The sequence below is a fragment of the Carcharodon carcharias genome, chromosome 2 (genome assembly GCF_017639515.1).
Source record: "Carcharodon carcharias isolate sCarCar2 chromosome 2, sCarCar2.pri, whole genome shotgun sequence".
NCBI classification, from domain to species: domain Eukaryota; kingdom Metazoa; phylum Chordata; class Chondrichthyes; order Lamniformes; family Lamnidae; genus Carcharodon; species Carcharodon carcharias.
In genome coordinates, this window is record NC_054468.1 from 76,774,749 (window position 1) to 76,788,162 (window position 13,414).

Sequence of the window (13,414 nt, forward strand, 5' to 3'; positions counted from 1 at the left end):
CCGATGATCTATATGTAGGCAATGTAACAAAAAGTGTTTTTAATGTGCTAATTCCCACTCCTATCCAGAGTAGCCCTCGTATCTAATGATTACAGTTATTGTTATGCAGCATTATAAATATGGATTGGAATGGGGTTCCACAACTGGGTGATAATTTGAATGTTATAGCAGTTGGGAGCAGGTTGATGATCTGTCCTTCGGTGATAGTTGCATATATTTCTGGTCATCTGTTTACAAGCAAGCTGTCGAATTTGATAAGCTTCTTGAGTCAAGTTTTTGGGAAACTTGGTGTCATTTATTTTTGCCACCCTGTTAATATTTGTCAGCCTGACAGAATCAAGAGAAATTCATGTTTGAATAACTTTGTTCCGTTCTGAATGAAACTTCATAAGAGGTGAGGTTGGGGCACCAAGTTCCATGGATGGCGAGCAGCAAACCTTGACAGAAAATACATGTGAGGACCTTGTTTCAAGTGGAGAATACTTGACTGTTGTTTTCTATATTAGCTGTGTTTTGTGAATTAATATAAATCTGTTTTTGCTATGATTTGCTTATGTACCTGTTAATCTATTCTAGAGGTATGAAGGCACACTCCGGACCAATCCATAGGGCGGGGACTGCCATTGGTGCTGAGAAGGAGAAAAATGAGGTAAAAGTGAAAAAGCTTAACAGTCAAAGAAATTCGAACATTTTTGTCAGCTGAGGTGTTCCTCATGCAATACGCGACATCATTCCTGAACAGAAATAAATTTGCTCGTTGGGAGCCCCAGTTATGCCGGTCTTTTTGTGGGGGTATGTGGAAAGTTCTTTGTTCCAGTCCTACTCAGGCCCCCTCCCACAACTCTCTTTCCAGTACATGGGTGCCACTTGTTCTCATCTGGACCTCGAAAAATGTATTGATTTTGCTTCCAATTTCCACCTCTCTCACCTTCACATGGTCCCTCTCTGACACTTCCTTCCCCTTCATTGACTTCTCTGTGTCCTACCAATATTCATTTCAAGCTCACTAACTTCCACAGCTATGTCAACTATACCTTCTCACACCCTGCTTCCTGTAAGGACTCCATCCCATTCTTTCAGTTTCTCGGCTTCTGTTGCATCTGTTCTGATGATGCTACCTTCAACAATGGTGCATCTGACGTCTTCCTTTTTCCTGAGTTGAGGTTTCCCCCCTACTGTGATTGAAAGGGCCCTCAAATGTACCCAACCCACCTGCACTTCTGCCCTGACACCGCCCCCCCCCCCCCCCCCCCCCCCCAGAACTATGGTAGGGTTCCCCTCCTCCTCACTTTTCACCCCACCAGCCCCCATATTCAAAAGATCATCCTCTGTCATTTCCACCAACTCCAGCATAAAGCCACCACCAAATACATTTCCCCCTCACCTCCCTGTCAGCACTCTGTAGGGACCGTGACACCCTTGTCCACTTCTTTGTCACCCCAACACCTCATTCCCTGCCCACAGCACCTTCCCATGCAATGGCAGCTGTAACAACTGCCCCTTTCCTCCCTCTTCACCATCCAAGGCCCCAAACACTCCTTCCAGGTGAAGCAGCGATTCATTTGTCCTTATTTCAATTTAGCCTACTGCATTTGCTGCTCACTATGCGGTCTCCTCTACATTGGGGAGACTAAACGCAGACTGGGTGGCCGCTTTGCGGAACAGCCCCACTCAATTTTCAAGCATGACCCCGACCTTCCTGTCAATTGCTGTTTCAATTCACCATCCTGCTCTCATGCGCACATTTCTGTCATTGGCCTGCTACAATGTTCCAGTGAAGCCCAACGCAAGCTGGAGGAACAGCACCTCATCTTCCAATTAGACACTTTACAGCCTTCTGGACTCAACATTGAGTTCAACAACTTCAAACTATGAACTCTGTCCCCCATTTTGATTTTTTTCTCAACCCCTTCCCCCCGCAGGGCCACTCAGTAACTTGTTCTTGTGTTCTGCTTTCAGAGAGCACTAACCCTTGTCCTGCTATTAACACATTCTGCTTTCTGACCATTATGCCATTATTAACATCTGCCTTAGTCTTTAACGCCATCATTACCACTCCCTTTGCCTTGTGTCCATGACATCTTTGCCAAATCTCTCCTGAGCTCCCATCTATCCCTGACCCATTTTTGCTCCACCCCCTCTCTTCAACAGTATAAAACCCATCGCATTCCTACCTCTCTTCAGCTCTGAAGAAGAATCATATGGACTCGATGTTAAATCTGTTTCTCTGTCCACAGTGGAGCTTTTCCAGCATTTTCTGTTTTTATTTCAGATTTCCAGCATCTGCAGTATTTTGCTTTTACGTTTTATTTTTGACTCTCCAGCTTTGAAAGATTTCCACCCCTAATTTAAACGTAACAAGCTAACCCTACTGTGGATAATATTGTTCGTACCTGTAGATACTGCTGTATTCTCTCACTCAATCAGCCCTTTCCTAATTTTTGACACCAATTGGCTACTTTTTTTACACTCATATATGGGAGACACCAGTTAATTACATTGGGTGAACAAGAGAAATATTTTGAACTTTCATACTTAGTTTTTATAGTCACTGATGTGGAAAAATTGGAAAATAATCAAAGAAAGCTGGTGAGTGTTTTCTTTGTTGTTAATGCCTAATCAGTGTGACCAGACTGGGACCAGAGTGTCTAACTAACACACATTTTGTATTTCATTAGGTGCTTTACAGCTTAACATGGTTCTAATGACTGGACATAAGTTACCACACTACTTAAATGGTTTATGAACAATTTCTAGTGATCATCACCAGGCTGTGATTATATCTCTCAAACTTATCAGCATGCTAACCAAGGTATCTGTGTCTTTCCTTAATCTCTGCACCAACTGAGTTCTTGCCATTTGATTTCAACATACACTTAAACCCCTTTTAACCCTTTCACATCTGCCTTGTGGCCTTTTCTGCACTTCTATCTTCATTAGCTTTTCCTTTGCATATAAACCCCGCTACCTAAATTCACAGCCAAGTCCTTGATCCTTTTGTGGCCCAACCTTGTGAGTTCTTGATCACTGAGGCTACCTCTGACAATTTTGTCATCTCGCGGCCAGATCCCTTTACCTGCCCTATGACTACTTCTATGTTGTCAGATTGCCTGTGCCGACATTGTCACGATGAGTCAAAATTCTCACCATTGAGAGAGAGAGAGATAGTGGCTAGTTCAGCTAGCCTTTGGGAAATTGGAAGTCATATTGACTATTATTTTATTTTTTCATGGCATGCGAGTAATGTTGGCTAAGCCAGCATTTGTTGCCCATCCCCAATTGCCCTTGGGAAGGTGGTGGTGAGTTGCTGCCTTGAAACGCAGTAATCCATCTGGTGCAGGTACACCCACCGTGCTGTTAGGGAATTGAATTTCAAGATTTTGATATGGTGATAGAGTTCCATGTCAGGATCAATGTTCCCTTTAATTTTCCTTTGTACCAGGCAGATTACTTACTAAGATAAAAGCAAAAAGACTGCAGATGCTGGAAATCCAAAACAAAAACAAAAATACCTGGAAAAACTCAGCAGGTCTGGCAGCATCTGCAGAGAGGAGCACAGTTAATGTTTCGAGTCCGCATGACTCTTCAACGGAACTAAGGAAAAATAGAAAAGGGGTTAAATATAAGCTGGTTTAAGAGGGGGGGCGGCGGTGTTGGGACAAGAGGAGCTGGATAGAGGGCCAGTGATAGGTGGAGATAACCAAAAGATGTCACAGACAAAAGGACAAAGAGGTGTTGATCACCACCTTCATCTCTACTCTCACATCTCTCCTTGGTTGCATTCTCCCTCTCTTCACACATCTCATTCTATTCCTTCTCATTTTACCTGCCCCCTCACATCCCACATCTGGATTTGTTAGCTTGCCTTTCCCAACACAAGTGTTTGCACTTTCAGGAACGCAAATGAAATGCAAAAGGAACAAGAAGGATGCATAAATCTTGGAAGTCTGGGCTTAGATCATGATGAATTTTAAAAATCCATTAACCTTGCTGAAGTGAAATAAATCTCAGTCAAATGATCTCTCATCCATTAACTTAGAAACCTTGAATTAACCTGTGGTTTCCAGACTGGATGTGGCTCAGTCATTGCTAAAGGTAGATCTTCATTGGCCATGTTCCCTAGACATGATCAGTAGTTAAATCTGCATCCTAAATCTACCCATCAGAAAGCATTAGCTACTCGGTTGTACAGAACTTGAGTGTTGTTGAAAAAGAGACATGTCTAAGCTTTTTGCCTTGCACTCATCAGGACGCTTGCAAGAATACCAATATAAGGGGAAACAACTGTTTATATTGTATGTGAAGGAAATGCTGATTGGTTGGCAAGTGACATTGCCATGGAGAATGCACCACTGATGATCCCTGACAGTTAACTGCCAAGCATTGTTTGAAATTTAACCCAGGTAGCTTGACCCTGAATGGTCAAGGCATTGCCCTGAGGAATGAGCCAGCGAATAGCTGTCACTTATTTTGTTTAGCTGAAATAGGCGCAACGTATGTACATGTTCTTTCTGTCTGCAAAGAACAAGGCCCTGTATATCAATATATGTAGTTTTCACTACACGCAAATGCAATACATTGCGAGCCCAACTGCCAATCTTAAATTGGTAGTCAGCATATTCTTAGCACACTGAGGATTATTTAGCAAATGTTGTCCAATCACAGAATCACATCTAATGTTGGACACTGTGTTTTGAGTTTTGCAAGCATGAGCTGGTTGGGTACGGTCTGTACCCTGCCCATTGCGAACAGCGGCTGAGACAAAAGTCAATTGATCAACTTCAATCCTGGCTCTTATTTTTAATCCGGCCATGATAGGCTGTACTGACTGGCTTTGTTTCCTTAAGTTGCTGTGAGCCTTTCTGCCCCTCCTCACCCTGCCATTCAGCTCCAGCTTGAGCTTTAGGTCATTGAGAGCTGCTGAATGGTGAGCACTCTAGAATCGGAGCATACAAACTTAAGAGTGTACCCTGCAGATTAGGCCAGAGTTTGCAATAATGGTAAAAATACAGAATTAAAAGCCCCGTAACTGAATGCTCGCAGCATTCATCATAAGACAGATGAATTGATAGCACAAATAGAAATAACCTGATAGCCATTTCGGAGAGTGGGTGCAAAGTGACCAAGCCTGGGACCTAAATATTCAAGGGTATTTGACATTTCATAAGGACAGGAAGCTAGGAAAACATAGTGGGGTAGTTCTTTTAATTAAGAATGACACTAGTGAGAGATGACTTTACTTCAGAAGATCAAGATGTAAAATCAAGTAGAGATAAGAACTGGCAAAGATAAGAAGTCACTTGTGGCAGAAGTTTATAGTTCCCTTAACAGGAGCTGCACTGTTGGATGGGGTATATAAGAATAAATAATGGGGTCTTGAAGGAAAGGTACTGAAATAATCATGGGTGATTTTAATCTTCATATAGATTGGACAAATCAGCTTAGCAAAGGTAGCCTGAAAAATGAGTTCATAATGTGTGTTCAGAACAGTTTCTTGGAACAGTGTGTTCCAGTGCCAACCAGGAAGCAGACTATTTTAGACCTTGGAATGTGCAATGAAACAGGTTAATTAAAGACCTCATAGCAAAAAGCCTTGAGGCAGCAGTGATCATAAAATAGAATTTCACATTTTAAGGGTGAGAAGTGTAGGTCTAAGAATAGTGTCTTAAATTTAAATAAACACAATGAAAACCGAGTTGGGTAAAGTAAACTGGAAAAATAGGTGAAAAGTAGAGGGACAGTGGCAGATGTTTAAGGAAAAATTCAGTAACTCAGCAAAGATATATTCCATCAAGAAATGAAGATTCTATAAGAAGGATGTACCATCTGTGGCTAACTAAGAAAGTTAAGGATAGTATCAAATTGAAAGAAAAAGCATACAGTACTGCGAAGATTCGTGGTAGGTCAGAAGATTGGACAGATTGTAGAAATCAGCAAAGAATGACTAAAGAATAACGAGGAAGAAATTATAGTATGAGAGAATGCCAGCTAGGAATATAAAAACAGATAAATATTTCTACAAGTATTTAAAAAAGGAAGATTAACTAAAAAGATTATTGGTTTCTTAGAGGGGTGAGACTGGGGATTGAATAATGAGAAACAAGGAAATGGCAGAAGCGTTGAACAGATATTTTGTGTCTGCCTTCATTGTAGAACAGGGATTCCTAAACTATGGGTATGCCCCCAGTGGGCTTGCAGGACAAGCAATTGAGGTTGCTTGTTCTGAGGCAGCAATGATGGCTGTGGAGCAAAGATTCAGATTTGACGTTCCTGGGATCAGCTTCAAGGTTCCTTTAAATGTACGAGACTTTCTGCCTGTAGGCATGGCTTAATCCAATGAGCTCTGAGACCTGATCACTGACACCAGTAGAGCCTGCAAAATGGTAGATGCCTTTGCTGTTTATGTGCCTGTATCCATGCTGTTTGTACCCCAGCCTCGCTCAGCACCTCTCCTCCTGGCCCCTCCTCCCATGCCACCCATCCCGCCCAATTTTCATTCTGGGGTCACAACTAGTGTGAAACATTAAAATGGAGTCACAGCAGAAAATAGTTTGGGAAGCACTGTTGTAGAAGGCACAAAATATTCCATGAGTACTTGAAAATCAAAAGGTGAAAGGGACGGATGAACTTAAAACAATCACAATCATATGGGAAAAGCTACTAAAAACTATATGAAGTATAGTCTGACAAGTCCCCTGCTCCTGATGGCCTGTGTCCTAAGGTCTTAAAAGAAGTGGCTGCAGAGTTAGTAAGTGCATTGGTCGTGATCTTCCTAAATTCCCTAGATTCTGGAAACGTCCCAGCAGATTGCAAAATCATAAATGTAACACCTCTATTCTATAAAGGGATACAGAAGGGAGTAAACTATAAGCCAGTTAATCTAACATCTGTCATAGAGAAAATGCTAGAACCCATTAATAAGGAGGTAATAACCGGTTATTTGGAAAATTATAATACAATCGGGCACAGTCAGCATGGTTTTGTGAAAGGGAAATTATGTTTGATTTATTAGAGGTTTTTTGAAGACATAATAAGCAAGGTGGATAAAAGGGAACCTGTAGATATGGTGTACTTGGATTTCCAAAAGGCATTCGATAAGGGGAAGGTCATGGTGTAGTGGTATTGTCGCTGGACTAGTAATCCAGACACCAAAGTAATGCTCAGGAGTGCTGGGTTCAAACCCAAGGCAGATGGTGGAATTTGAATTTGAATCCTATAAAATATCTGGAATTAAAAGTCTAATGACGACCATGAAACCATGTAAATTGTCATAAAAACCCCTCTGGTTCACTGATGACCTTTAGAGAAGGAAATCTGCTGGCCTACATGTGGCTCCAAGCCTACAGCAATATGGTTGACTCTTAAATGCCCTCTGAAATTGTCTAGCAAGCCACTCAGTTGCTGCTATGAAGTCTATAACTATGATTTGGACTATTGACTTAGGCACCGGAAGTGATAATGGCAAACTCAGTCCTGTCAACCCTGCAAAGTTCTCCTTACTAACATATGGGGGTTATTGCTAAAATTGGGAGAGCTGTCCCACAGACTAGACACATAACAGCCTGTCATAATCATACTCATGAAATCATAACCTTACAGATAATGTTCCAGACGTCACCATCCCTGAATATGTCCTGTCCCACTGGGGGCGGGGGGAGAGTTGTTCTGGGAGTTATCCGTGGACCCTGTGAAGTCTGACCTCCTACTGATTACTACGTACCGCCCCTGCCCCTGCCCCCTCTCAGCTGATGAATCAGTGCTCCTCCATGTTGAACACCACTTGGAGGAAACACTGAGGGTGGCAAGGGCACAGAATGTACTCTGGGTGAGAGACTTCAATGTCCAACACCAAGAATGGCTCAGTAACACCATTACTGACCAAGCTAGCTGAGTCCTAAAGGACATAGCTGCTAGACTGGATATGCGGCAGGTGGTGAGGGAACCAGCAAGAGGGAAAAACATACTTGACCTCATCCTCACCAATTTGCATGTTGCAGATACATCTGTCCACAACAGTAGCAGTAAGAGTGACTACCGCACAGTCCTTGGGGAGAGGATACCATATTGAGGATATCTTCCATCATGTTGAGTGGCATTATCATCATGCTAAATGGGATAGATTTTGAACGGATCTAGCAACTCAAGACTGGGCATCCATGAAGCACTGAGGGCCATCAGCAGCAACAGGATTGTATTTAACCACAATTTGTCACCTCATGGCCCGGCATATCCCCACTCTGTCATTACCACCAAGCCAGGGGTTCAACCCTGGTTGAATGAAGAGTGCAGGAGGACATTCCAGGAGCAGCACCAGGCATACCTAAAAAATGAGGTGACAAACCTGGTGAAGCTATAACACAGGACTACTTGTGTGCTAAGCAGTATAAGCAGCAAGCGAGAGACAGAGCTAAGCAATCACACAAACAACAGATCAGATCTAAGCCCTGCAGTCCTGCAACATCCAGTTGTGAGTGGTGGTGGACAATTAAACAACTCACTGGAGGAGGAGGCTCCACAAATGTCCTCATCCTCTCTGATGGAGAAGCCCAGCACATACGTACAAAAGATAAGGCTGATGCATTTGCAACAACTTTGAGCCAGAGGGGTGAGTGGATGATCCATCTCGGCCTCCTCCTCCGGAGGACCTCAGCATCACAAATTCCAGCCTTCAGCAAACTTGATTCACTCCACGTGATATGAAGAAATGGCTGAAGGCACTGGATACTGCAAAAGCTATGGCTCCGGAAAATTTTCTGACAGTAGTACTGAAGACTTGTGCTCCAGAAAGTGCTGCACCTCTAGCCCAGTTGTTCCAGTACAGCTACAACACTGGCATCTACTTGGTAATGTGGAAATTGCATGTCCTGCACACAAAAAGCAGGATAAATCCAACCCGGCCAATTACAGCCCCATCAGTCTACTCTCAATCATCAGTAAAGTAATGGAAGGGGTCATCAGCAGTGCTATCAAGCAGTACTTGCTTAGCAATAACCTGCTCACTGACACCAAGTTTGGGTTCTGCCAGGATTACTCAGCTTCTGACCTCATTATAGCCTTGGTTCAAACATGGACAAATGAGCTGAACTCCAAAGGTGAGCTGAGAGTGACTGCCTTTGACATCAAGGCAGCATTTGACAGAGTGTGGCTTCGAGGAGCCCTAGCAAAACTGGAGTCAATGGGAATCGGGGAAAACTCTCCACTGGTTGGAGTCATACCTAGCACAAAGGAAGATAGTTGTGGTTGTTGGAAGTCAATCATCTCAGTCCCAAGACATCACTGCAGGAGTTCCTCAGGGTAGTGTTCTACCCCAACCATCTTCAGCTGCTTCTTCAATGACCTTCCTTCCATCATAAGGTGGGGATGTTTGCTGATAATTGCACAATGTTCAGCATTTGTGACTCCTCAGATACTGAACCAGTCCATGTCCAAATGCAGCAAGACCTGGACAATATCCAAGCTTGTGCTGACAAGTGGCAAGTAACATTCGTGCCACACAAGTGCCAGACAATGACCATCTCCAACAAGAGAGAATCTAACCATCGCCCCTTGATGTTCAATGGCATTACCATCACTGAATCCCCCTCTATCAACCTCCTGGGGGTTATCATTGACCAGAAACTGAACTGGACCAGCCAGATAAATACTGTGGCTACAAGAGCAAGGCAGAGGCTAGGAACGCTGAATCAAGTAACTCACCTCATGACTCCCCAAAGCCTGTCCAGCATCTACAGGGCACAAGCCAGAAGTATGATGGAATCCTCTCCTCTTGCCTGGCTGAGTCCAGCTCCAACAACACTCAAGAAGCTTGACACCATCCAGGACAAAGAAGTCCGCTTGATTGGCAGCCCATCCACAAACATCCACTTCCTCTATCACTGATGCACAGTAGCAGCAAGTGTGTACCATCTACAAGACGCATTGCAGGAACTCACCAAGGCTCCTTAGGCGGCACCTTAGGCAGCACCTTCCAAATCCATGACTGCTACCATCTAGAAGGTCAAGGGCAGCAGATGCATTGGAGCAGCACAATTTGGAAGTTCCCCTCCAAGTCACTCACCATCCTGACGTGGAAATATATTGCTGTTCCTTCACTGCCACTGGGTCAAAATCCTGGAACTTCCTCCCTAACAACACTGTGGATGCTCCTACACCACGTGGACTGCAGCGGTTCAAGAAGGGAGCTCACCACTACCTTCTCAAGGGCAATTAGGGATGGGCAATAAATGCTGGCCTAGCCAGCGATACCTAGATCCCTTGAATGAATTTTTAAAAAGTGCTCCATCAAAGGTTACTACACAAACTAAGTGCTCATGGAAAGAAGATTGGTTAGCTAATAGGAAGCAGAGTGTAGGGTTAAATGAGTCATTTTTGGGTTGACAGTCTATAACTAGTGGAGTGCAACAGGGATCGTGCTGGGACCTCAACTATTTACAATCTATATCAATGACTTGGATAAAGGGACTGACTGTATGGTTGCTAAATTTGCTGATGACAAAATAAGTAGAAAAGTAATTGTCAAATGGATATAAAGAGTCTAAAAAAGGGTATAGATAGGTTAAGTGAGTGGGTAAAAAAAATTTGGCGGATGTCGTATAATATGGGAAAATGTGAACTTGTCAACTTTGGCAAGAAAATAGAAAAGCAGTATATTATTTAAATGGACAGAAACTGCAGAACTCTATGGTACAGAGGGACCTGCTTATCCTGGTAGCTGAATCACAATAAGATGGCTTTCGGTGCAGCAAGTGATTAGGAAGGCAATGGGAGTACTTGCGTTTATTGCAAGGGGAATCGAGTATAAACGTAAGGAAGTGTTTGTTCAGCTAGACAGGGCCTTAGTGAGACCGCATCTAGAGTACTGTGTACAGTTTTGGTTTCCTTACTTAAGAAAGGCTACAATTGCAGTGGAAGTAGTTCAGAGGAGGTTCACTTGACTGATTCCTGGGATGAAGATGTTAGCTTATGAGGAAATATCGGGCAGGTTGGGCCTATCCCACTGGTGTTTGGAAGTAAAAGTGGTTTTAGTGAAACATATAAGATCCTGAGGGGACTTGACAGAACTAGGGTACACGGTTTAAAAATTAGAGATCTCCCATTTAAATCAGACGAGAATTATTTTCTTTCAGACAGCGGTTTGTGGAATTCTCTTCCCCAGAGAGCATTGGAGTCATCAGAGATCATTGAATGTATTCAAGGCTGAGTTAGATAGATTCTTGATCAACAAGCAAGTTAAGGCTTAATGGGAGCAGACAGGAACGTGATTTTGAAGCCACAATCAGATCAGCCATGATCTTATTGAATGGCAGAGTAGACTCGAGGGGCCAAATGGCCTACTCCTGCTCCTAATTCTTGTGTTCTTGTAATCTCTGTGGGTGTACTCCCATTATCATCATTTGGTTCAAGCCTGTCCTTCCCTGTCTCCTTATAGGCTGACCTGGGTATTTTCCTGTCTCCACGCTTCCTACAACCTTTGACCTGTGAATGTGGAGCGCTCTCACCTTATGAAGTTCAGTCCATCGTGAGGGTTCTGAGACCTTGCCTGCCCCCTCACTTTGCAGCCTTCTCACTTCAGGACACACCTAATCCTCCCTTCAGTTCGACCTTGTGGCTCATCCAATCAAAGCTACACTTTTGCACTCTTACTTTTCCTCCTATCAAATACCCTCCCGTACTCGAAGATCCTCATCTGCACTTTTTCCACATCTCTCTCCAGCTTCTTGCGCTTTTGCTCTGCCTCTCCCCTCTTCTCAATCTTGCTGTTGTGCACAGCCTGTTTATTAGAATGCACAGGGCATTCCAGATAGCTGTGCAGCCACACACATGCACACCTTAGAGGGAACAATGGTAGGATGGTGTGTGCATTAGAGGGTAACTTATAGGTGGTGGTGTTCCTATGCATCTGCTGCCTTTGTCCTTCTCAGTGGTAGAGGCTGGGGGTTTGGAAGGCGCTGTCAAAGGAGACTTGGTAAGTTGCTGCAATGCATCTTGTATATGGTACAAATTGCCACTATACGTCGGGTTGGAGGGAGTAAATGTTTTAGATGGTGGATGGGGTGCCAATCAAGTGCGCTGCCTTGTCCTTGATGGTGTCAAACTTCTTGAGTGTTATTGGAGCTGAACAAATGGAGTATTCCACCACACTCCTGACATATGCCTTGAAGATGGTGGACGTGGTTAGTAAACAGAATTAGGGCGCATGGGATTGGGCAGGATATACTGACATGGATTGAGAACTGGTTAATGGAAGAAAACAGAGAATAGGAATTAATGGGTGATTTTCAGGTTAGCAGGCTGTGCCTTGTGGGGTACCACCCCAAGGATCAGTGCTTAGGCCCCAGCTGTTCACAATCTATATCAACGACTTGGATGTGGGGACCAAATGTAATATTTCTAAGTTTGCAGATGACACAAAGCTAGGCGGAAGTGTGAGTTGTGAGGATGCACGCTTTGAGGAGATTTGGTGAGGCTAAGTGAATGGGCAAAAATTTGGCAGATGGGATACAAATGTAGAGAAATGTGAGGTTATCCACTTTGGTAGGAAAAACAGAAGATAGAGTATTTCTTAAATGGTGAAAGGCAGGAAGTGTTGAACTTCGAAGGGACTTGGGTGTCCTTGTTCATGAGGCACTGAAAACTAACATGCAGGTGCATTAAGGAGGCAAATGGCATGTTGGCCTTTATTACAAGAGCATTTGAGCACAAGAATAAAGATGACTTACTGTAATTACATAGAGCCTTAGTGAGGCCACACCTGGAGTATTGTGTGTGGTTTTGGTCTCCTTTCTTAAGGAAATATATACTGCCATAGAGAAAGTTTGGTGAACCTTATCGCACTAATTCCTGGGATTGTCCTATGAGGAAAGATTAAATAGACTGGATTTTTATTCTCTGGAGTTTAGAAGAATGAGAGGTGATCTAATTCAAACATACAAAATTCTTACAGGAAGGGTAGATGCAGGAAGGACGTTACCTGTGGCTGGGTTGGGATGCAAAAACAGGGACCCAGGCTCAGAATAAGAGGCAGTCCATTTAGGACTGCAATGAGGAGGAATTCCTTCACGTAGGAGTGGTGAATCTTTGGAATTCTCACCCCAGAGGGCTGTGGAGGCTCAGTGGTTAAATATGTTCAAGACTGAGATTGATAGATTTCTACATACTTAAAACTTCAAGGAACACAGGATGGTATTGATGAGCTGAATGGCCTATTCCTCCTATTTCTTGATAATCTTTAATGATTAGCATGAAATTATAAGATACTAGCTTTTGTCATGAATGATAGGCTTTACATTATGGTTATGTTTTAAAATGTCCCCTTTAACTTAAGGTGAAACAGAACATTTTGAAGTAGTCATGATAAACACCTTGGTTTGAAGAAATGCTCACGTGATCCTGCTGCTACAGGGAGAAAGAAACT

General features: G+C 43.3%; 1 long non-coding RNA gene across 4 annotated transcripts in view; it reads left to right on the forward strand.

The window, feature by feature from the left end:
• The first annotated feature begins 317 nt into the window (after positions 1-317).
• The window catches only part of LOC121272763, a 52,553-nt gene continuing 39,456 nt past the window's right edge, over positions 318-13,414 (forward strand). For all 4 annotated transcript variants that reach the window (XR_005941911.1, XR_005941910.1, XR_005941909.1 and 1 more), the window contains exons 1-2: positions 318-454; positions 577-649. This is a non-coding gene — a long non-coding RNA (uncharacterized LOC121272763). The remainder of the gene's footprint in view (positions 455-576; positions 650-13,414) is intronic.